This window comes from Leptinotarsa decemlineata, unplaced genomic scaffold (genome assembly GCF_025532065.1).
Source record: "Leptinotarsa decemlineata unplaced genomic scaffold, Ldec_3_MD MMD2_tig00000026_RagTag_RagTag, whole genome shotgun sequence".
NCBI classification, from domain to species: domain Eukaryota; kingdom Metazoa; phylum Arthropoda; class Insecta; order Coleoptera; family Chrysomelidae; genus Leptinotarsa; species Leptinotarsa decemlineata.
In genome coordinates, this window is record NW_027412539.1 from 476,346 (window position 1) to 503,720 (window position 27,375).

The 27,375-nt window shown below is 35.0% G+C and overlaps 1 long non-coding RNA gene across 2 annotated transcripts in view; it reads right to left on the reverse strand.

Annotated features, from left to right (window-relative positions):
• Positions 1-2,586: 2,586 nt before the first annotated feature.
• The window catches only part of LOC141480867 (uncharacterized), a 95,853-nt gene continuing 71,064 nt past the window's right edge, over positions 2,587-27,375 (reverse strand). For both annotated transcript variants that reach the window (XR_012464605.1, XR_012464603.1), the window contains 2 exons: positions 5,165-5,365; positions 2,587-3,040 (listed from right to left, as the gene is read on the reverse strand). This is a non-coding gene — a long non-coding RNA (uncharacterized lncRNA). The remainder of the gene's footprint in view (positions 3,041-5,164; positions 5,366-27,375) is intronic.

Here is a 27,375-nt window from a genome sequence, read left to right on the forward strand (position 1 = left end):
TGAGTCTGATTGTTGCAACAATTTTATTCTAGAAATCTGTATGGGTGACAAGAAAACGGTTTTCACTGTGTTTATCTATTTAATTCAATTCCACAAGGAATCTCAAAAAATGAGTCTGATTGTTTCAACATTTTTGTTTTCGAAATCTGTTCGGTTAACATAAAAATTGTTATCACTACGTCAATCTACCTAAGATTCCATAAGTGTTGTGCGACAAGGGGTCTTAAAAAGTGAGTCTGATTGTTGCAACAATTTTTTTCTCGAAATCTGTATGAGTGACAAGAAAACGGTTTCCACTATATCGATCTACCCAAAGTTCTATAAGAGTTGTGTAATTTTCATGAATGCACATCATATGGTTCCAATTCTACAAGGTGTTTTAAAAAGTGAGTCCGATTGTTGCAACAATTTTTCTCTCGAAATCTGTATGGGTGATAAGAAAACGGTATTCACTATATCGATCTACCAAGATTCTATGACAGTTCTGTAATTTTCATGAACGCACATCTTCTGGTTCCAATTCTTCAAGGTGTTTTGAAAAGTTAGTCTGATCGTTTCAACAATTTTATTTTTGAAATCTGTATGGGTGACAAGAAAACAGTTTTCACTATATCGATCTATCCAAGATTCTATAATAATAGTGTGATTTTCATGAATACAAGGAATCTCAAATAATGAGTCAGATTATTTCAACAATTTCTGTCATCACCAAGTTAATCTACTCAAGAAACTATGGAAGTTGTGTGATTTTGATGGACGCAGTAAGCCTGATATTTCCAATTTTATTTTTCCCTAAATTTGTATTGTTGATGAGAAAACGATTATCAACGCGTGGATCTACTCAAGATTCTATAAAAAAGTTAAACACCAAATAGTCTTAATAATTCCACGTTCAACCTATAGTGAATTGGTATTTCCATCCACAGATATTAGTACGAGTGCTCATAATTTCGTATCCCAACCACAGATTTTTATTTTCCTCTACGTCAGCATGTGTGGCCAGAAATCTGTGGATAACTTCACGCCAATATTTCGAGAACGAATCATTTTCACTATCTAGTGGTATATTTCTATAATAAAGTAGTGCTGAATAGGGGTCTTTTTTCATCGAAAATACTCTTTCTTTTAATATTCCTAATCGTTTTTATTGGTTTTTCTACTTGTCAATTTGACTGTGGATATAGAGGAGATATTATGTTTTGGAAATCCTAGGACCTACTGGAGCTTTGAAATTCGGAACACAAAAATTGTGGACCACTACCTGAAATTAGTACTTCTGGGATCCCAAACATAGCTTCCAATTTATGTATTACATTTTCAGCTGTTAAATCATTACCCAAATCGGCTATTTATACAAACTCTGAGTAATAATCCACTACCAAAATATAGGAGTCTGTCTGAAAATGAAAAATATCTGCCCCTAACTTAACCCAAGGCGACTTGGGAACTTAGCTGCCTTAGAGGTTCAGGACCTTGAGTCCTTCTGGAAGATTGTCAGTAAAACGAGAAGTTACATTTTTCTAAACACTTTTCATAGCCTAAATGGCTATAATACAATTTTTTTGGGATTTCTTCTCTCAGAGCTTTGGATACTATTGATTTACGTCCTTTGAACATGAGTTGATTTATCGAAGATAATCCAGAACTGTATTTAAAATAGAATTTGATATTTTCTGGCCAGTGTTTTATGTTCGAGCATAGTGGGCTCTCTTAAATATTTTTCAGATTAGTTAGTTCTGAATCGTCGCCGGTCATTTTTTGAATTTTCTGTTTCTTATTTTCTGATATATTTAGAGTGAGTTCCAAACTGCATCTTTCTGTTTCTATAAGCAGAAATATGCAAATATATATTCATATCAGAGATCAAAGCCATATTTTTTTAGCTGAATCAACATTCGTTGTAATCTCGGAGGAACAGAGATGTGAAGGCTTCTAATTATCACAATCGAAGGTTATGATCCGTTTCAACTATACATTTTTTTCCATAGACAAATTGAGCAAATTTTGTAATTCCAAACCAACATGCTAATAACTCTTTCTCTATTGGGAATATCTCCTCTGAGTTTCTGTTCGAGCTTTTGATGCACGAGCATCTAACGAGCTCTGACTAGGAACCTTCGTTTGCTTTGTTTATCTTTATATTATGATCCCTAGCTATTTTTAGTACTTTATCTAATATTCTGTCATGCTCATGGATTGTCTTGGCAAAAGTTATAATGTCATCTATATAGACATCACAGCCTTCTATATTTCCAAATATGTTGAACATTCGTTCCTGAAATACTTCAGGAGAGCAAGAAAGACCACATGGGAGCCTAGTAAATGAATACCTCCCAAAAGGTGTAGCAAAAGTACACTGTAAAAACCCTTGGGTCGCGTCAAGTGTGCTAAAAAAGTAACAGTTAGCCATTTTTGCTGTTATTTCCTTCAAAGTAGAAATTTCGAAAATTTGCCTTCTGATATATTCATTTAAGTCTGTTGGGTCCAAACAAATTCTTAAAGTTCCATCTGCCTTTTCCACTATAACCATGGGAAAGACACATCCCTCACTATCCATTACATTTTTGAATATATAGTTTTTTTCTAGTTCATCAAGAGTCGATTTCAATTTTTCTTTCAATGCAAATGGAATTTTTCTTCGTGGATAAACTGTTGATTCAGCTGTTTTAGACACCCTACACAATCGGAAGTATCTTTATATTTATTCAAAAGTGCCTCTAGGTTTTCATTTTGAACTGATTTCTTTTGTTTCTATTCTTTTCATAAGTTCTAATTCAACAGACCCCCTGAGTCTTAATATTGGAAAATGTTCTATTTCCACAACATAAAACATAAGTTCTACTTGTTTATTTCGCTTTTTGCATTTCAGATAACATTGTCATTGTCACTGGCAAGCTCACTGGTATTAAATTTGACATTGATCCAGTATCCATTTTGAACGTTATGGCATCACTTTCATTAACTTCAAAGTCCACTATCCAAGATTCTCCACTCAGTGCCCCAATCTCCTCAGGTTGGTGGTTGGTTGACTCGAAACTACCTATAAAGGAAACCTCTTGTGAATCTACATCATCACAGTGAATCACAGTTATCTCTTGAATGTTTTGAAAAGTTTTGACAAGAATATTTGACAAGAACATTGATTTTAAAAAAGTTAGAATAATGATTCATGATACCACATTTATCATACTTCTGTCCAAAGGCTGGGAATTTTCGATAACCATGTAATCGACCACATTTCTGGCAATCACTTTGTCCCTTGCTCTTTCATATATGGTTCTTCTTGAATGTATCTGACTTTTACTGTTGATACTTTCTTAGAATATAGGACATCTATCTCAGAACTTCCTTCGTCAAACCCATTCGTTATTTATCTATTACATTCTCTGGTATATTCCTCGTTGACACACCTCCACAGTTTTTGTGTCTTCCTGTAGTAGTCTCTCACGAAATCGCTCAAATTTCAATCCGCATACCAACAGCTTCTTTCAACATGCCAAATCCACATGAAAGAGAGAGATTTTTGAGCTCTGTTACAAAATGTTCTATGTTGTATCCCTCTTTCTGTTCGAAAGTCAAAACCTTGTAGCGTTCAAACAATAAATTCTTCTTGGGGTTGAAATGTTCGTCAACCTTTTTCAGAAGACCATACACAGTTACATTTTCTTTTCTCTCGGTCTTGAATGTTTCATACATTCTGATTCCTTCGTCTCCAATCAACGTTAAAAGTTGTGCACATTTTGTACTTTCGTCCTTTTTACTTATTTCTGTTGCCTTTAAGTACATTTAGAACTTTTGTTTCCAGAATTTCCATTTTTCTGACAAGTTTCCTGTCATGCACATTGGTGGGATACCTCGGAAATCCATAATCATCGGCTATATTTCTAACTTTTTTCCATTCAATTAATAAGCACTTTCTGATAATCATTTTCTATGCAGTATTTCCCACAAACTAGAGAAAAATTATTGATCTCTTGTTCAATTTCCTCTCAGTTCAAAGTTCACGACTGCGCCATATTTTATAAGAATTTTGGCAGAAGGCCAATTAAAACAACTACTTGTTCAAGTCTAGATAGCAACTGTTTATTTCCAGCAGTCCACCTCTTGACGTGTGTCACAGAACAATAACTTGTCACTCCTATTTTACAGGTAATAAAATACTCATCTTTGATTTGTGTAGGCGTATTGCCTTTTAAAAACAAATGTTCAATGATAGCTCAATAATCGACTTTGTCCATTTTCATAAAAATACTCTCATCAACTGACTCAAGCGACTGTTTCATAACAACTGCCCATTCAAAATGGCTTGAACTTTGGTGAATATCTGTCAATAGATGAACAACAAAATTCACTAGCTTATATTTATGAGGGCTGTTATCTTCATGTTGAGGTCGGAAACTTTTCAGACCATCCTTGTATATTTCAACAGGAAAAGCCCAAGTAGATTACCTACATGTAAGTAGTTCAATAAATAAATTATTTTTGAGTACAGATACTTGCTTATTCTACTCCCTTTTTTTGACAATAATCAATTAAACCTCCATTCAGTTCTATATGTAACTTACCGTACATGAGAAAGGTATCAATCTGCATAGTCAATGGGCAAACATTTTTTGTGAGTTTGAAATGAGACTGTACAAAATTCAGTCATTTTTTACTTCCATAATACTCCACAATTTTCATGCAGCTACCCATCTGAATAATACAAATTGGAGTAGTGGTTTTCAATGCACTTTTGGTTATAATCGATAAACGTGTGAATCTTTCCAGTAACAGCTTTCTGGTATAATCCCCCAGAGAAAACGAAGTACTAGGACGACTCTAATCTTATTTGATTGAAATTATGGGAATTTCTCGACGTCAAGGCAATTAGACAATGAACACCCACCCGAGTAATATGTTCTACCCGATGGAAATTCATCGATACTAATCCTGTTTATTGGATTATATAGGGGTGAATCGAGGCAAACAGGTGATAGATTGTTGCAATTGAGTTACCTTTGAGCTATCGTGTGTGTACGTCGTCTCTCGCTGTTTGTAGATTTGTCGACGTTTGCTGTTCGACGAGCACATATTCAGTCGCTCATTCGAGGACTAATTTGGAGTGCGTTTGAAATAAAATTATACGGTGTGGGTTTATGGGACGATGGAAATCAATACTTACCTGTATAACGTAATTTTGAATTAGTTCACTGATTTCAAGTTTCTGTTAGAAATGGTAGATTTCATAGCAGGTACTTCTCATTAACATTTCCCAATTCTCCTCATGTACCAGACTCACATTAAAGAGCTTCACTTTTTGACTAATCAACTTCTTGAAAGTTTCCAATTAGGTAGTAGCTTGGTGACTCTATTTGAAAATGATCTGAAAACAAATACTTGTGGCTACACACAAATGAAAAAGACTATCAGGTTTTGGCTTTCTACTCATGTATCTTCATACAAAATTTGTGAGAATCTTCCAAAGAAAAAATGAAAGCATCTCATTTCAAAATACACTCTTTACAAAAATGCAAAAATCATGCAAAATTCAGGCAAAATTCTAATTTCGTAAATTCCAGAAACATCACTGAAGTGTACTTTGACTCAAACTTCACGGTTATGATAAAAAACAGTAACGACTAGATGATGAACATTCATCCTCAGACTGATAAAATTTTTATGAGTGTAATTTTTGGACCATGTACAAAATTCAGGATGCATAAGATAATTTTTATTTTTCACCCATTGTTTGCATATTTCACTTTGTCAAATAAGACTCACTGCAACTTATATTATTTTGATAGCGTATATTTTCATCCTCAGAAAAAAGACTATAAAAAATATTAAAATGATAGAGTTATATTTTTGGGAGTGATTAAAATCACAATTTAAAATCATGGAAAAATAGCCAGTGTTCATGATAAAAATGGAAACTATGAACACATTTTCAAATACACAAACTAAGGACATATGACTGAAAAACAATAAAATCTCATATTAGTCAATAATTACAGAAAAAACTTTATTATTAACACGACTAGCACATGTGATTCAATAGGCCACCTTACTTAACTATGAAGATGTACAAAACTACTGAGAAGAAGAATTTAACATATTATTTAAAGTTTATTTGAAAAAACTGAGAAAGGAGAAGCACATTTTCTGTACTTGCAGTAAGTAGTATATCATATAAGAGAGTTATCAGGCAATTTGTCCATTTTTTGTAATATTGAACTATCACAGTGAAAATGTATTCAATTCGTGAACAATTATCTTCGAAGGAAATTGTTATTCAAAAATCTTTTCTCGAAATTTATCTTATGCCTGGTGCAGTCGAAAGTAGCATTTGTCTAACGGTTATAACTATATAACTTGCGAAAAAACTGCGAAACAGCTGAAGACGTTGCCAGATTTATCTTCGACACGTCAAAATAAGTAACCTATAAAATGTTCAGTAGTACAGTGCAGTGATGCACTGTTTGGGAACTTTTGGTGTAGTAATGAATATTACTGGAGTTTTTTTTTATTTTCCCCAACATCAACTAGTTTGATCTTCCTCTTGAAGAGGATCACTTGGTAATCGAAACACGTGTCGAGGTGTTAAAATAACAGTTCGGTGTTGGGAATATCCAAGTTACTGAATACGACAAAAAACACTTGTGAGAAGAACATTTTTTTGGAAACATTTTCATTCATCCTGCATCCTTTCATAAACTCCTCAGAAGATTTGCTCGACGCCTTTTCAGTGAACACAAAAGTTATTTCAGTAGCATTCATCTAGGAACAGTGTATCTCTTGCTGTTATATATCCTGAATTTTAAATAAAAAACTGTTCATCTCATTGAAAACTACAACAATGGGAACAAATTTTCTCTTTGAATACTCTCATGAGTTCTTTCAACTCTCAGAATTTGATTGATTCTATTGAGAGTAGTGTATATATGAGAAATGTGTAAATACTTTTGACCCCAAGGTGTTACGGAATAAAAGTCTTGAGAACTCATCCATGTATAAAAATTATTATTTCGAAATAATATTTTCCGTCATATACAATATATAAAGGTTCAACTTCAACTCAAATCGATATTTTTGCATATCTACTATTTTCGCCTGTCTACAGCTTAGTTATTCCGAAAAAGTCATTAGATATTCTGTATCACGTGATAAATTCTGTTCAAAGATATTATTTTCATTCTCTATGTATTTTTTTGAATCCCCAACCAGATTTCCGAAAATTCGTTTCATTTCGATTCAAGAGATCAATTTTTTAGTAAAGAAGTTTTGACATTCCTCTTCTCCGTCTTCATACAAAAAAATGTGTGAATCTTCCAAAGTAATGAAGAAAGCAATTGATTTCAAAATGATCATCAACGAAGTAACTTTCAGACAGAAACTGAAAGAGACATTTTTTTTCTATTCAGTTTGTACTCCAAACATTGATAGGCGCTACAGTATATGAAAGATGTGAAATTTTACTGACATGGACTATTCTCATTCTCAATTACGGACACTCGATGTTTCGGAATAAGATACTTGCCTTATTGCTTCTTCAGCACCAATCTGGATAACATTACAAAATGAAACACTCAATTCATTCATAAAATCACGACTCCATGTCACGAATAAGTTATATCTTATTTGTTTTTTTTCGTTGAGATGAGGCACGCACGTCTGTGCGTCTAAACTTCTTACTTCGTTTTCAATTCCGTGCGATTCAAACCCAAAGCGTTTATCAAACTGACAAAGAAATATATAATCGCATTAACATAAATGATTTGGAATATGAGAAAATTCCAATTTCCAGCCTTTGCCTCTCACATTCCTGATGTGGGAATTCAAATGTGATGCCTTCACATCTAGCACCATAAAATATGGAAGTTTTTCATGAATGCCATTCCGGAGACATTGAAATATATATCGCACGAAAGATTTGAACCTAATAAAATGGATTCCAAGAAAGATGGACGTGTATTCGTCCCAACATGAGATTTCAACTCGGTTTATTACATGCGTGAAGTGACATGTGTCTTAGGAAAATAACATGTTGCAGCCTTTATCACAAGCAATCGTGAAAATTTTCAATGAACAAGTTCTATTACCATATTTTATGGGCATTTTTTTATATCAACATGAACAGAAAAAAAGAATTGAAAGAATATTTCAGGTATGGAAACTAATGAAAAATCTACTCATGAATCAATTTTTGAACCGTGTCGTAATGAAAAAATTCAGTCACTGAATTCATCAGCTTCAAACAGAACACTGACAATATATTCTTGACAAAAATGAAGCTGAATGGGAAAAAAACATAATAGTTACAACAAACTATGATTGCGTTGCTGAAGGAATACGTTAGAAATAACCAGTCCTGATGGTCCTTCGTGAGCTCAATGAAAAACTTCTGGCGTTATACTTCAATTTTGAAGCCCTGTTAGGCTATCAAGGCGAATCCAGCAAAATTGCAAAAAAATACATCAATTTGTAGCTAATTAGTTGCTAATTAGTTGCCAAAACAACAATTTTGTTGCTCGTGCCGATCCCTAGAAATCGCAAATAATTTATATATTTTCCCTTTGATCTATACAGAATATTTAGTTGCTAAACCTTGGATATAGCGAAAAATTTTAAAATATTTTTTTATGATCTTGCTATCTTGGAACTGTTTTTTCCTGGAATTGAAGATATTCTAAATTCGTTGCTCATCAAGAGTAAACTCAAATACACTTCGAGTAACAGCAACAAAATAGTTGAAACCGATCGGCCGATTTTCAATTTTTTTTATTCTCCACATTCTTGCTATCTTGAAACTGGTTTTCCTCAGAATAAAAAGTGTTTCAAATTTGTTGCTCGTCAGGAGTATACTCAAATACACCTTGAGTATCAGCAACGAATAATTGAAACCAATCGGCCGATTTCATTTTTTTTTTCAGTTTCCTCATTCTTGCTACCTTAAAACTGGTTTTCTTTGGAATGAGAAGTATTTTGAATTCATTGATCATCAGGAGTATACTCAAATACACCTTGAGTATCAGCAACAAAATATTTGAAACCGATCGGCAGATTTTAATTTTTTTTCTCATTTTCCACGTCCTTGCTATCTTGAAACCGGTTTTCCTTAGAATAAAAAGTGTTTCAAATTTGGTGCTTACCAGGAGTCTACTCAAATACACCTTGAGTATCAGCAACAAAATAGTTGAAACTGATCGACCGATTTTTATTTATTTTTTTTCTTTTTCCCCGTTCTTGCTACCTTGAAACTGGTTTTCCTTAGGATAAAAAGTGTTTCAAATTTGTTGCTTACCAGGAGTCCACTCGAATACACCTTCAGTATCAGCAACAAAATAGTTGAAACCGATCGACCGATTTTTATTTTTTTTTTAATTTTCCTCGTTCTTACTATCCAGTTTCACTATCCAGTTCAACCAGTTTCAAGATATCAAGTACGCATGCGAAATTGCGTGCGTGTTTTTTTTTCTAAAAATTGTATTGATATAGGTCATTTAAGATCAGCATGAATGAGTGCACCTAGATTTTCAACTTCCAATGGAACTTTAGCGATGTTGTTTTTCATATAAGCATGTCTCATAGAAATCTACTGGAAGTTCGAGGCAACAGTTTCCGAAAAATGTCTATATAACATACTCATTTCGATGATCTAAGCTTCCGTGCCATATACCTGTAGTATATATGTATATTTCTGTGATAATTTCAAAACTTTCAACGCAGATATGCATGTAGTACCATGTCTCACGATATTGAAGTTTTTTGTCTCCAAACTGAAACCACCCTTCTTGAAAATGAATAGCGGATATATATTCTATAAAATAATATTTATTGAATCATGATGCCTTTCCTAAATGCTTGCATCCTTCTTCAATTTCCATCTTCAGAACATATATGAAGCTGAAATGTTTCAAACGTGGAAAACCTTATTTTGTACATAGTCATATATTTTGGCCCTATAATTGATTTTGTAAAAATTTGCTCTGAATCTTGTGAAAAAATTTAGTTTTGAGTTGCTTAATCGAAATAAACCATAAAATCTCATCGAAGTAATCATTTACGAATTTTCAATTGAATTTCATTCGATGTTGTGATATTCAAAAGATTGATTTTTTTTTCATTCACATCTATGCTCTTCATAATTTATTTTCGATATCAATTTCGATATCTAGTGATTACATTCCATGTTTCCATTCTAATCCTCTTCTGGAATAGAAATACTATTTCTTAGTAACGATTTGAAAGCATATCAATTCTCGGTTTATATCATGAAACCTGAATCAAACTATCCCACTAAGAGAAATCATGAGTCCGCAATATTTCAACGTTTCTACTGCCGCACAAGCCATTAAAAGGAATTATGAGAGGCACATTACAGTAGCAGACCTTTATATTTCATTGCTCGAAAATTCGCTTTTATAATACTAACATGAAAACAGCTGAAGTGTTCCCATTTCCCATAATTTTGTTTATTTCGATCGGACTCGGACCTGTTAGTCCAAGTCCAAGTGGTATTGTATGAAAATTATAGTTTTGTGATTTGTTCAAGCAAGTCGATTCATATGAAAAAATTATAACTTAATTTTTTCAAAATATGCCTCAAGTTTAAGAAGGTGGTAACTCAATTTTGCAGTGAAATACTGAAAATGGTTTTGATAGATCTTCAAACTGTCCATAATATTTTGTATCGCAGTCCTTGCATTAAATTCCGTAAATTCTTGACTGTAAGATAAGGCAATAATGTAAAATTGATTTAAGGCTAGTAGATAAGGCAACATGTTAAGACAGTTAAGTCGCAGGTACCTAGCAGAGGTGTGTGAGGTATAAATGAGGGCAATATTCTCTGTAATTTACTTTAATATTCCTCTTGAAGATGATCGCTTGGTGGTTGAAAGACGTGTCGAGGTGTTGATTATGGTTTGGTTTCGGGATTAAACTCCAGTAATATTCGTTATTACACCAAAGGTTCCAAACAGTGCATCAAATGTTTCAGTATGACAACATACATCATATTACATGTGTTCGGGTGCTCGGGTGAGAAACATGCAAAACAATAATAGTGATACTTTTATGGAATTTTATGGAATTTTTCATAAAACTTGTCTCAATAGAGCAAGAAAAAATGTCAAACTTTTAGATAACAATCATGTTCTGTTGTGAGAAGGAAAAACATATGTAACATAAGGAAGAAATAAGATTACTCGAGACAACAATTCAGGATTTAACAGATGATGCAGTGCTGAGAAGTAAACATTTTGAAAAGTTGAAAATTGAATATAAAAATTTCACCCAGGAAGCCATTGAGGTGGAAATGGAACTGAACAATCTAATTGAAGAACAAAAACAAATCATCGAGGATTTAAACATGCAATTTAAAAACTTCCAAAAAAGCTGAAAGATAAGATACCAAAGGGAAAAAAACGTCAGTATACAAACAATAAATTCTCAGAAACATGCATCTACAATGACCAAAGACGACACCTCCAGTGGCGTAGACCTAGACAATTCACCAATTCACCAATTCATAACAACACATAATAGACCTAATTACTCGATACAAGCAATACTTAAACCCAATAGTACTACAGATACTCTGATTGAGGCTGCAATAAAACACGCAGAGAACCTATCAAATAAGGATGTAGTTGTCTTGTGGACAGATAGAACGAGTACCGATATTTTAAAGAAATTTGTTCCAAAGGTGCAGCACACAAATCCATCACACAGCCTTACAGATATGACAACAGAGAAAATGTAGATTCGGTATACCATAGAAATCTGCAGTTGAAAAAAGGATTACAAAACATGAACTTACCTCACACGTGTATTCTAGATTGCAATAACATTCTTAGGAGGTCTAATTACCACCAGAATGGATACAAAATATAAGCAAGAGGTAAATGGTACATAAGTAAAGCTATTTGGGAATATGTAATGGGATTAAACAACATAACCAACACAAGTGAAAGAGGGAAGATGCCTTTTATCACGGTAGATGTAAATTACTTTCCACACCAGAATAACTCTCTTACAAGAATCTTTGAAAGTTTATAGGAAACCCAGATGAAAACTTTTTATACCCACGTCTATCAGAAGTAGCTCCAATAAATGTTCCATAAATGATGATTTTTTCAATCGAAACATATATCAATCCGACAATCCTGATGGTGAAATAGCTAAGAATCAAAGAACTTCAAATGTATGTCATCAAAATATCCAATGTCTTGGCAACAAAATTCTACAGGTTGATGAAATAACGGACTATGAACTCAAATGTGACCTATTGTTCATCTCAGAACACTGGCAAAACAAAATGCAACTTGATGTTATGAACTGAAAAATTTTAGTTTGTGTTCGTATTTTTGTGAAGTTTTTATTAAAAATGGTGGTGTAGCAATTTACAAGAGTGACGAAAGCAGGTTGGAAATTTCAATAATTGATTCAACCAATTTCTGCATTGAAGGGGTCTTTAAATGTTGCAGCATTGGGTTATCTGAAAACAAAACGGTTTTTGCATGTATTTATAGACCTCCATCGGGTAACTTTAAATGTTTTCTTAATTGTTTATACGGGTTACTGACATTATCAAGTGACAAATATGAAAACATAATACTAGGCGGGAATTATAACATAAATTTTGGAGTTGAAAGCAGAGAACTCAATCTCTTCAGTGATTAGCTGGCATGTTCCAACATGATATATACTATCAAAGAACCAACCAGAATAACGGCTAAATCAAGTACTTGTCTAGATAATTTCATCATCAGAGATGATTCTGATTAGCAAATAAAAGTTGAAGACTTCAGGCTGTCTGATCATTATGCTCAAATCATTGAAATTCAAGTAGAAGATAATAAAAAAGCGAATAATAATGTTCAAAATGTCCGGCAATTTTTTTCAGAAGAAAACATTTGGAACTTCAAGGCTGTCCAACAGAAGGAGTCGTGGGATGATATTTTCAACAATATTCTTCAATATTATATTGAATTGATTTTTCCGGTGAAACGCTTCCGAAAGAAGACAAAAAAGCATAATTTTGACATTTTCACTCCGGAAACACCAAGTAAACCTCTATTCAGAATGTGCTAAAGTTGATAATAATTATACGGAGATACATAATAGAGTGACCCAAAAGTATAGGGAAAAACTAAAAGCCAGTTATGAGCAGTGCGTAAATGACAAAATGTCTATTTTCAGCAACAAAGTCAAATCAATGTAGCATATGGTACATACTATAAAAAAAAGAATACGTTTAAAAAATCTGTTTAAAATCTGTTTAAAATCTGTTTTTCCATTAACCAGCTGTCGCACCCCTACGAACGACAACCCTCAGAAGTCGAAACTTGTGCGAGCTAAGGATTAACGAGGTCTTACCTTTCAACGTGTGATTCCTAACACGGGTTGGACGGTAGCAAGTGAAGATCGATCGTTCAGACTAGGGTTTGAACCACCGACCAATACGGCAGTCAATTCGAGTGAGTGAACAAAGCACCCACGCCGAACCGCTTGACTACCGACTGACGTGGTAAATGAAATAAAAATTCAACAAGATGGTATTGAAGTATCAAATATAGACATGGCCAACAACTTCAATAATGAGTTCTCGAATTTCATACAGCCGCGAAATGTAGACTTCGATTACATGAATAGCGATATCTCAATATGCGAAAAATCAATGTTTTTGCGTCCCCTAACTGAACTCGAAATTATAGAATTGATAAAGAGCTTAAAGCATTCAAACGCAAGTGGTTACGATAAGATATCAAACAATTTTTTGAAAAAATGTTCCTATGAACTTTGCAGCCCAATGACGTATATCATAAACTTGTCTACTGAAAATGGAATTTTTCCGGATAGTCTAAAACTAGCGAAAGTAACACCAATTTTTGAAAACTACACGGGAATTAGCTTACTGTCAAGTGTTTTCAAGATTTTTGAACTGAATTTAAAAAATCAATTAATGTCTTTCTTCACAACAAATAACCTTTTTTCAGAAAATCAACACGGTTTCACAAAGAACAAAAGTACAGAAACAGCACTTTATGAGTTCAATGAGCATGTGGTTAATGCTCTTGATGGTGAATTCAATATTTGCGGATTGTTCATAGACTTCCCCAGAGCTTTCGATTGCATTAATCATGACCTGCTATTAGGGAAATTGGAAAGAAATGGTGTAAGAGGAGTTGCCCTAGATTTAATGAAATCCTACCTGGAAAATAGAGGGCAACGTGTCAGTGTTGGAGACACTCTCAGTCAGTTGGCAACCATTAGGCAGGGTGTCCCACAGGGATCAATCCTTGGACCTATACAGTAGCGTATGCAGATGACACAAATTTCATAGTGAAAGAAATTGATGTAACGACCCTACAGGAAAGAACCCAGGATGTACATAAACAAGTAAACATATGGACAGAAAAAAATCACTTAACACTCAATACATCTAAAACTGTGATGATGAAGTTCACAATTAGTAACTGGCCTGAACATTTTGTTATCCATGAAAATGGGGAACTGCTAATTAAAAATTGTACTTCTACAAAAATGTAAGAGTAGTTGTTTACAGCTGATTCTCGGCCTCCCCCCACCACTATGACGTATTAATTGCTTTTTTATTAGTTGTTGTTTGGTGAAGTCAAGGTGATGTGACCTTGAAGGGTGTAGTGTATGGATCGTTCAGAAATTTTTTCCCGGTTCTAATCCTCCCCCCACTAATATGACGTGTTATTTGCTTTTTTTGTTGTGCACTGAAGTCAAGGCGTTGTGACCTTGAAGTGTCTGGTGCATGGATCGTTCAGATTTTTTTTTTCATATGAGATTTTGTGTGTGTATGTGTGTGTGTGTGTGTGTGTGTGTGTAAGAGAATGCACGGTACAGGGTTTCATCATGTGCTTGTTTGTCTATGTACAAACATACGTCTGCATACTTCGAAGATCCTCCAAGTAATAAATGCTCCATCGGTGTGAGGGCACCAAGTTAGTAGTGGAGTGACGTCACAGCAATAACCGTTCAACGGCTAGAGAGCGACATGTTCACTCCAGGACGTGTGGCAGAGTAATGCGTATTCATCGGTCTGCCCTCACCTCTCCCGAAGCGATGAAGGTTGTGACGTAACGCATCGCTCTAGCCCCGCTATCGATGGTGACACCACGGCAGCCGAGGACCGTCTGCCTAACGTCTACCCTCTCCGAGACCGCAACGACCACTGCTTGCTCGTATATCGACATCTGTTATCGCATTCAGTTGGGAGGTAATCTTGGCGCATGTAGTTGAGAAGTGGGGTTGGCTATGACGTCTTGACGGGTCCTATCAGAGTGTATTTAAGAAGCGTACGAGTGTTGGCTATGTCAGTTTACATCAAGTGAGTTAGTGAGAACTATTATATAAAATGTATTCCTGTGACTGTGGTAAATCTTTCACTCGTAGTGATAATCTTCGACGGCATCAGCTCCAGAGTTGCCAAGGAGGGCCTGCAGTGAAACGGATGAGAGTGGATAATGCAACACCTATGTATACGTGCAATTGTTGTAATGTGACAATTCCTATGACCCAAGTGAATTCTCACCGAAGAACCATGAGTCATAAAAATAATGCATGTGTTCAATTGTCTGACGGTGTTCAAATTATAACGAATGCATTCAATTGCCGCATTGCTACATACAGGGTGGAGAGTTCGATTGTAACCAGTGACTACATGTCATTTTTCAATGAGATTAGGCAGAAGGTCATTGAATTACTGGAATCGGCCATCAGGATCCATAAAAGCATCAAGGTGAATATGGAAGTTTTTGGGAATTATATTCTTCAGACTGAAGATTCGAGGGACACGAAGTCATTTAATTCCCAAAATAAAATAGTGGACCAATCTTCAGATTTGAATGCTGTTTTTGATGGATTCCGTGATGTAATTGTGGCTCAAACGACTGAATTCCAGGAACGTGACTCAGGTATTTATTTTTTAAAAATTTCAATAAGATTGAATAGTAATATTTTTTTTTTATAATTCAGGTTGGACTTGTGAAAAAATATTGTTTCTCGAGGTCAACATTAATAAATACAGTCCACTGGAAGGACGTTCATATGTGAAGCTGCCTCAATGTATTCAATGGAAGAAAGCTGTTGTAAATGTTCGTAATGAAGATCAATATTGTTTCGCTTGGGCTATAACATCAGCATTATATCCCGCAGATAGTCGAGTGTCCGAACTTACGTCATATCCACATTTTTCCACTGTTTTAGATGTCACAGGTATGGATTTTCCGGTTAAAGTTAATAATAAGAGTATTGAAAGATTCGAAGATAGGAATGATATTTCAATTAATGTTTACGGTTTAGAGAGTACATTTGAGAAGGGTAAAATGAAGTATGAAGTAATTGGTCCATTGCGATACTCACAGAGAAGACTCCGGAGACATGTCAATTTGTTGTTTATAACTGATGACTCCGGTAATGGTCACTATTGTTGGATCAAAGATCTTTCAAGATTAGTTTCTAATCAACTATCAGCTCATAGACAGAAAAAATATTTTTGTGACGGATGTTTGATATATTTTTCTGATGAGAGATTGCTTTCACGTCATAATATGTATGATTGTAATCACATTAGTACCACAACACCAACTACTAATTTAAAGATCAATAAATATGGTAGAATGGTTGCGGAAAATTAACTATTGTTTGAAAACTTTGAGAGACAAATGAGGGTGCCATTTGTAGTGTATGCTGATTTTGAATCAGTGCTTAAACCGATTTATGTGAATGAGCCAAATCCTGAAAGTTCATACACGATTAAAACATTCAAACATGCCCCATATTCATTTGCTTATTTGATAAAGTGTTCATATAATGATGATTTGTCAAAATTTGTTACATATAGGGGTGTAGATGCAGCTCAGAAATTTGTGAGTAGCATTGAAGATGATTTGAAAGAGATACATGAAAATCATCTCAGAAACCCTAAACCAATGGATACACAAACTGTCGAAGAAGAAGAACAGTTTGCTGCAGCCAGAACTTGTGGTATATGTAATAAAGCATTTACTGATGGTGAAGTCAAAGTAAGAGATCATTGTCATGTCACAGAAAAGAAAAGATCACATGCCGCTCACTCGAAATGTAATTTAAATTTCAAAATACCAAACTTCATACCTATCATTTTTCATAATTTGAGTGGTTATGATTGTCATTTATTCATAAAAGAATTGTATAGGAATAAAGAGAAAGTTGATGTTATCCCGCAAACTAAAGAGAAATATATATCTTTTACGAAGCATCTCTTTACACACCTCTATACTGATAAAGATGGTGTGGTTAGGAAGAATTATCTCAAAATGAGATTTATCGATAGTTATAAATTTATGACTAATTCGTTGGAGAAGTTGGGTGCAAACTTGACCTCCGATCAATGTTTGGAGATGCACAAACATTTCTCACAAATTGAGAAATTCAATTTGATGAGACAGAAAGGTGTATTTCCATATAGTTTTGTTGATGACATCGACAAATTGAATTATCCATTACTTCCGACAAAAAATCAGTTTTATGACACACTCAATTGTGAACATATATCGGAAACTGATTATGATAGGGCTAGAAATGTTTGGAATTTATTCGAGTGTCAGAATTTGGGGGAATACTCTGATTTGTATTTGATGTCGGATGTATTGCTACTATGTGATATTTTTGAAAACTTCCGCACCACAAGTTTAGAGATATATAACTTAGATCCGGCACAATATAACACTGCACCTGGATTATCATGGGATGCCATGTTGAAGTTCACTAATGTTGAATTGGAATTACTAACTGACATTGATATGATTCACTTTTTTCAAAAAGGTATACGAGGTGGAATTAGTCAATGTAGCGAGAGGAAACATAGCAAATAATAGATTTTTACCGAATTATAATCCCAATGAACCTTCCACATTCATTACATATTTAGATGCAACAAATCTATACGGTCACAGTATGTCACAACCTCTACCATCAAGTGAATTTACATGGTTGACACCAAATGAAATTCTTAATCTTGATGTGATGGATGTGAGTACTGATAGTCCGTATGGGTATGTATTTGAAGTGGACATTCATTATCCACAAGAGTTGCATGATAAACATTCTGACCTTCCATTTTTAGTCGAAAAAATAATACCACCTCGTACACAATCGAAAATTCCCAAATTAATTCCAAATTTGAATGATAAAAGAAAATATATTGTTCATTATAGGAATCTACAGCAAGCTGTCAAAAATGGATTGATTGTAATGAATACACATAGAGTATTGAAATTCAAACAATCATGCTGGATGAAACCCTATATAGATCTTAATTCTGAAATGCGTAATAGGTTTAACAACAAATCTGTTAAAGATTTCTATAAACTAATGAATAATGCGGTATATGGAAAGACAATGGAGAATGTAGATAATCGAATTGATGTTAGACTCGTTACACATTGGGAAAATATAAAGAAAAATATAGGTGCCAGCACTCTCATAGCCAAACCAAATTTCAAAAATTGTTCAATTTTCACTGATAATTTCGTTGCCATTCAATTGGGTAGAGTGAAGGTTCATTACGATAAACCATTATATTTGGGATTTTCCATATTAGAATTATCTAAAACAGTCATGTATGACTTTTTCTATGGATGCATCAAACAACACTTTGATGAAAATGTCTCTTTACTTTACACAGATACCGACTCGCTCATTCTTAAAGTAAACACAGAAAATTTTTATGAATTCATAAAAACTAACATAAGTAGATTTGATACATCCAATCACAGTATAGTTAACCAATTCAATATTCCAGTAACAAGTTCAGTCTTGGGTAACTTCAAAGATGAATTTCCAAATGATCCAATCATGAGATTTTATGGTACAGCTGCTAAAGCATATTATGTGAAATCTGTTGATGGTAAATTTAAGAAAGCCAAAGGGGTTAAACGATCAGTAATAAAGAATGAATTGACATGCGAGGATTATCAAAAAATCGTCGAACAAGGTGGTATGATATTCAGAAAGATGAATTCATTTAGAAGCGTGTTGCATGATATGTATACTGAATTGAAAAATAAAGTTGCATTATCATACCACGACGATAAATGATTTACCATTCCGAATACTACCCACACTCTTCCTTGGGGTCATAATGATATTGAATTTTATGAAAACGATCCAAATGAGAACATTCGTTGGATAAGTAATATTATTCAACAATCACAATCTCAGGAGACTCCATTGGATCAATTGATTAATTTATTATCTGCCGAGATCAATGATTGAAATATCATTCAATATCTTCAAAACCAGAAAATTCAATATGACAGAAGTAATGTGATATTAATGTATTATGTATGTATGTATATGTATTACTGTAATGAATATAAAATGATTAAAATTTCATTTGTATTATTTCTATTTCCCTAATCAATTACTGCAATATATAGTATAATGTAAATGAAAGGAATATCAGTTTGAAAAGAATCATCGTGGGTGCACAATGTCTAAAACAATCGATAAATTTGGCAGAAAAAGAAAATGGGATGGTAATGTCATCCGAGGTCATTAACAAAAGATGGTCATTATGACATGCAAAGAAAAATATTGAAAAATACAAGCGAACCAATTGACAAGAGTGATTGTGTAACTGTATCATACCTTGAGGGGGAAATTAACGGAACAAAGGAGGTTATACTTCTAGCCCTACAAGCTGCAATACAATCCACAATAGGCAATATTGCTCGCGATGCCCGTCAAGCATTTGACGATAAAATTGCAGAGGCTCGGATAACTTTCACTCGTAAATTTGACAAACTTACAAATGATATAGATATAAAAATGTCTGACATAACAGCGTCTACAAATAAAAAATTTGATGCTATGTCAAACATAACAGGGACTACAATGAAAAAGTATGATGTACTGGAACAGAGAGTTGAAGTATTGGAGAAAAACCATAAAGAAGTTTTGGAGAGAAACTATAGTCAGGCCATCATCATCAGGTGGACTGGGATATCCAGGACTGAACATTAATCCAAATGTTAGAATAAAACAGCCAAAACCAAAACCAACTGATGATGTATTAATGGAACCAACATGGTGAATGTATTCCCTCGTTAGGTTAGGTTAGCTGCATACTTACGTTAGGTTAGGTGTTAGGTTAGGTTAATACTTACTATAGGTTAGGTTAGGATCATACATATATTAGGTTAGGTTAGGTGTTAGGTTAGATTATTACTTACGGTAGGTTAGCCTACTAGATTAGGGTAGGCTAGGTTAGGTTCATACATACGTTAGGTTAGGTGTTAGGTTAGACAAAGGTAGGTTCATACATACGTTAGGTTAGGTGTTCGGTTAGATATTATGTTAGGTACGAATGGTGGAAGCATTCCGCGTGCGCGAAGCGGGCGTTTACTAGGAGGCAGAGGTCCCACCTACCAGGGGTCGGAGGCCCCACCCACCTGGGCGGAGCCCAGGCGGTGGGCGTTGCCCGTAAGCCCCCTGTCGACACCAACTTTTCAGAGACCCCGCCCCCTTCCCGAAGCCCCACCCCCTTCACGAAGCCCCGCCCCTACCCTCCCCGAAGCCCCGCCCCCCCAACTCCCAACATTTGCGCATATACCCCCCTACCTTCAACGCGCATGCGCGCTCCCACCATTTTCCCACCACTCACGCATCGAAGTCGATACCCTCCGGAAAGCACTTCACAACATTCAGTTCGACAAGTCATCTCATCGAGAGCAGTCCACTCCACTACAATACAGTAGCTTCCAACGACCAACTTGACATTTGAGTATGTAAATTAGGAATGTTATTTTTTTATATCAACTAACTTTGTATTATTTTTTCTTTTTCAGAAGGGCAACCAATACACAGGAGGTAAATAATACTGTGGCGTCTATTCTGCCGGTGTCCGCTGACCAGGAGGAGGCAGCATCTTCGGGAGCGGTGCCGGGTGACCAGGCAAACACTTCGCGTTCGCGAGATAGGTGCAGATCTCCTAGCCCTGACTTATTCGAGGAGAAGGAGGAATTCATGGCTGTGAAGAAGTTTTGCCAACGACCTGCAGCGAGGGTTGGTCCTATTTCTAAGTACCGAGCTACTTGCAATAAGACTAATCCTTATGCAGGTAGTTGGTCGACCTCTCGTAAGAGGGCCTCCACACCGCCACCAGCAGCAGCAGTGGAAACTCCGAGGATTCCTTCTCCGGAGTCAGTGATATTGTCTCCGTTGGTGACGCGACTACCACCGCTGCCAGCGACACCGGCGGATCCCGAGGTGTTGGTGCCACACGTAGTGCGACAGCCTATCGGAGAGGTTAGTGAAAAGTTGAGTGGTTTTCTGCAGAGATGTAAGGTGCTGCCCGATTAAGTGAGGCCGCGTTGGCTAACATGAACCACATAAAGGGTGACAAGGTTAAGCGACGTAGAGAATTGGAAAAAGAAATGGCTGAACTTGATCGTGATATTGCATCTCTGGAGGAAAGGTGTGAAGCGGAGACCTCTTCGATAGAGACTTATGAAGGATTAGTGACTTTTATGGACAATTATCCATAGATTAAGTGTAAATATAAGATTAGTTTTAGGTTAGTTAGGAAAATTTAATTATGTTAGTTTTAAGTTTATATTTGTTAAGTTTATATTGAATAAAGGAGAAGGAAGTGAAATGAAGGGTGTACATTGTTTTTTTTTTGGTTTGGTACACATTGAACAATGCGATGGTTGGAGCATTTTTCTTCACTTCCTCTTATTATTATTAATTTTTTTTTATTTCAATTCCAAGTTCTTCTAGACAAATACCTCACATCAATTCTTGTGTTCTCTAATCACTTGTAAATAATTTCATGTGAAGAAAATTTAAAAAATAAAAAATAGACATGTTTCATAATGAAATCGATAAGTATATTTCATTTGTATTTCATCCATTCAAGTATCTCTTTCATTGAATATGTCTTATGTCACTTTGCAATTTACCCCTACTCAATGTCCCACTCCTCTCCCACTCCCTCTCAAAAGTATAAAAGTAGGAATCATCTGATGAAACATTCAGTTGATCAGCTAGCATTGAGATGGAACCTGATTCAACTACTGAGCCCTATAGTGTCCCGCATGAAATAGATTCAACGTCTGATCATTTGAGTATAACCTTCGCTCAATTTCTGCAGCGAATCTATGATCTTCCTGATGATTTCGCAGAACGAGTGGAACAAGGTATTCAGGACGACATAGATGCTGTTGACGATAACAATGCGGATGATGTGTTTAGTATGTCATCTGATTCAGATGATTATGAGGATGATATCATTAGTATATCATCTGATTCAGATGACGGTACCATAATTATTGTTTCTGATGATGAGGAGCGTTAGTCCATATCATTGCATGGATCAATAAAAAAATAACAGCCCTTTTCAGGGCTACAATTAAAGACTGAAACAATAAAAAAATAGCTCTTTTCAGAGCTATCATTATACTTTCAAACAGAAACAGATTCATACCATTGTTAACATTATGTTAACATTATAATCTCAAACGAAATATATGTATGTGAAAGTATTCATCATTATATGCATACAATGATTGACAAAATGCCAACTTCAACTTTCATTTAAAGTAGTACTCATCATGTGCATAGATATTCAATGACTATCAAATTCCAAATTTCGACTTTTCAGTCAAAGTAGTAATTTATTTGTCATATAATGTATAGATATTCAAAGACTAACAAATTTCCAACTTAGACTTTTTATTAGTCAAAGTATTCATTTGTCATATAATCTATGAATACTAATACAACTAACTACTGTTTGTGTGAATAATGTAGCCCTGAAAAGGGCTGTTGTTTTTTTTTGACCAATAGGTCCAGGGTTATTCTGCCACAGGTTTCACATTATTGCATATTACGCAAGCTGATACTCTCGTGAAATTCGTAAGCGGTCTTTCACATGCCTCACACCAATATTGACCCATCTCCATCATAGAAACCGTATCGTGGATATTAACGTGTTGATACCAGCCACCGTTATTGTTCCTTATTGAATGGAATCGGAAACAGCACCAACATAACTTTTTTATGCTGCCATCAATCGTTTCGATCTGCACATGCGCATTCATCACGCAATATCAATCGGCAGGATCTTCTAAGGTATCGGTGATGTTGAGCATTTGGTGACCGATTCTCAAAGCGCTATCACCTTCAGATGAGTCTGCTACAACCCCTTCATCTTCACCTTCACCATCCACGACTAGCTCAACGACCATGTCTTCATCTTCATCGCTCTCAGCATCAATTTCAACTTCGTTGACTTCAAGGTCAATCTCCACTTCATCGACTCCAACACCTTCAACTCCAACACCTTCTTCGAGTATCACTTTCTCTAGCGGAATGTTGACATCCTCATCATCTGTCTCTTCTATCCAATTATTTGTATCAATAGCAGATATTCTGTTTAATGCAGCAACTATTTTTTGAGTATTCATCTTAACGTTTTCTCACAGTTGCAGAGTGAATGAATGAACTCTAGGTTTGCAAGTCGACTTATATAGGCAGTGATGCGACTTCCACTTGACTCGTTTAGAGCGGAAGAGTAGGAGAAGTTATCCCACTATACTTTCACATGATGTTGATTTGTATAAATAGAGATCGTAGGTATAGGACAGAGCATTCAGAGTTTCTGTAAGTCATTTCTTAATATTTCTAATCGAATTAGTAAAATGCCGTTTCCAAAAGAGTGGAATGAAAAACCAAAAGTGTGTGTCTACCCAATGATGATTGCAGGGGCTATTGTGTGCTACTTTTGTCAAAAAAGTAGACCTAAGGATTCAATCAATCCATGTACTGGTATGTGTAGTGATTGCGTGTTGCGGATTCAACTATCGCCTCCATCTCATCCACCGAAGCGAACAAAATCGGATTATCATCAACAACAGTTACAGTGTCTGAAGTGTTCCGAACCTATAATATTTAACAATATAGGTATCTGTAGAAATATTTGTGGTACCTGTGCTGCCGTTCCAGCTCCACTGCAACGTTGTTTGCGTTGTGATACATATTCCATGAATTGTTGGAATCATGTATGCAATGCATGTAGAAGTACTTGGGATCTGTGTGAGAAGGTTGGTCAACTCTACCCCAATAGGAGAATCCATTTTTTTCAATGTTGGTGTTTGACGCACGAGCAACAACTATTGAGGAATAGAGTCAAAGAACGTTCCACATCCACAGAGACATATTAACATTTTTCATTTTATATTTTATTATCGTTATTGTCCTCTATTATTAATAAATATATATATTTTGAATTTATTTGTATTATTTTCTAACATTTAAAAATACATGCATGCAACACAAAGTTTTCCTCTTAAATGACAAATATTGTTACATGCGTGAATAGTTTAGTGAGAGAGCGCATGTGCCAGTTGATGAAAGAGCGCATGCGCTAGTTTATTTTCTTCTATAAATGGTGAGGTCTCAGTAACATCATCACCTTTTCTATCCACATTCTATTGCTATCACATATCATTCCTCAGACCTTAATAATCATGAGCTCTATGCCGCTATTGATTGCTGAAGATGGTTCACCACTTGTTGATATCGATCAGACTGATTTTGAAAATATTCCAGTATTACATTTATCGAGTCAAGATTCGATAAATGATTTTGATATTAACGACTTCGTTAACTTTGCAGATGTGCCAGAACCAAATGAGCAAATTATTATTGAAAATCCGATCGTTTCGCAATTATCATCACTCAAACACTCTTCATCTACCCTTCCTCTTGGTGTTGATAAGAAATCTAGAACAATCAAGAGGAAGGTTACTAAGGCATCTTCATCGATTGTCACTGACTTTAACGAAAAGAAAGAATCCAAAAGTGTTGTGAGACAGAAAAAATCCGCAACGAAAAGTGACAGATCGAAGAGGAAGCCTAAAGGTACTCCTAAAGAAATGAAGAGTGATTTGAAAGCTGAACCGCTATCTTCTTTCAGTCCCCTCCATCGGTTTGGGGAAATGAAAAGGAAAGCAAAATGCCGTCTTGTAAAGGCACAGATGACTATTGCTGAACTTGAAAAGAGTGAGCGAGCTATTAATGCTAATAATGAAACTCTTGAAGCATTAGATGCCAAGATTGCATTAGCGAAGGTTGAATTGGCTAGAATGTCTAAAGATGCTGATGAACTCCGTTCAAAAATTGGTAAAGATAAGCAATTCCATCAACGTTCGAGAATGCAAGCTCAGGCTGAGCTTGAGGAGTCGACTAAGCTTTATGAGACGGCATTATCAGTGAGAGATAATTGGCAAAAAGAGTTGGATACTGCATTTCAAAGTGACGGCGATTAGTTTTGGGAATGATAATGTGTTTTCAATATCATGAGTTGAAAAATATAAGCGGGAATGGAGTATACAATTAATTTGGTTTGGTATACACAGAACATTGCGAATGGCTGGGGCAATGTTTACCGCTGCAATATTTTTCAATTCACATACTTATAATTGAAATGAAAATAATAATGAACTTTAATATTACTTTATTCATAAAAGTCACTATTAGATACATTTAAACCATATTTGATTCATCAATCCAAGAATTTTGTTCGCTAGGAAGCCCTAATCACTTTACATATACTTTATTTTTTCTTCTCTTCAACACCTTCTCAATCAGATATACGTCAGGATTCTCGGTTCGTAATAACTCTTCTTCGTAAAAACATCCTCTAATCGGCTGTTCATTCATATCTTCAAGATTATAAGTCGTTGAGATGGTTTTATTAATTTAAAAATCTTGAATAGCTCCGTGGTAAAATTCGCAGTGTAAGACTTTTCGAAAATATTTTTGTATTTACTTATACGTACAATATCATTCAATTGGAATTTGGGTTTACTTTGTCTTCCTCCAATTCCATTGATACCCTTGAATTTCAATTTTGTTGTTGAATCAACATTGATGGGTGCCATACCTATTGTACGATGAACTTTATTATTATATCTACTAGTTATAATTGGAAGAATATCAAGCCATTTGTGGTGACCTCTCATCGAAAATTCCTTGTAGAGCCATGCCTTCATTGTACGAATCACTCTTTCGGCTATAGCTGTCTTCTTTGTGCTGAATGTTGAATAATGATTGATATTATATTCTCGCATGAGAGATGAGAAGCTTCTATTAAAAAATTATTTCCCTTGATCGCTTTGTATATGTTTAGGGGAAAATTTGGCTTCCTTCAGTATATATTTCATTGCATCAGTTATTGTACTACCTGTTTTATCTTTAACTGGCACAGTCTATAGATATTTTGAGTTACAATCAATTACTACAAGTATATATCGGTATCCTTTATTACTTTTTGCATAAGGTTGTAGTTCAGCTAGATCTATTTGCCATAGATCTGCAAAACCTTTGATGGTAGTTATTCTTCTACGGAAATTACGTCTTGCAGGTCTATGTAATTCATCAACAACTTGTCGTTTGATATCACTTACTTCATTAGTCATTCTATTTCAATATGATTGAAGAGAAAAAAAGTGATAATGTTACGGCATTGAATGATGATGTGACAGTGATCATTACTTGTGGATATATATCAATATATTATACCTTCTTCACGTAATTCTTCAATTATTGAAATTATTTCATTATCATGTCCGGTATGTCCAGCTGACTTTGAAGCTACCAATAGTCGTACGCGAGCAACTAACTCTTTCGGTGAATTCCAGTACACATAATTCGCAGGTTTAGAATTATATGTTTTCTTCATTTTCACTCGTTTGAGTGCTCCACCAATTTTACTTCTACTCCTTATTGGATATTGTCGTGAGTCTAATAGTGGTTTGATAACTTCACGAAATTTTTTAGAATTTGTATTTTTAAAACCATTCTTCAGATGATATTGTTTATATGGAGCATTCGTAATTTTCAATATTTTGGAATATACTTGACGAGTTTCTTCATTATCAACATCTTGTGGATTCTTCAAAAGATCATATCATACAATTCTGGACTACCTGCGCATTCATATCTTTTCACTTTATTAGCATCCCCAAATGAAATGTTTCCATCTTTGAAATGTACTACTAGACTTCCCATTTTCAGCTTTTGTGTAATTGGATCCATACGTACGCCAAATGTTCCATCATATGCTGGATTTCTAAATTTAACATTATTCAAATGTTTCATCAAAACATCTTCACCACTTTCATTCATAACAGGTGAGATGTCAGGATCCGAGGAATCGATGTGGGACGATGATGGTGTTTCGAATAGAGTTGTTCTCATATCGTCTTGAAGTGTGCTCGTGTCACTATTCACAGATGATACACCATCAAAAGATTGTTTTCTTCCTATTGGAGTACTCATGGGATAATTTGAAGTAGATTGAACAGTTCC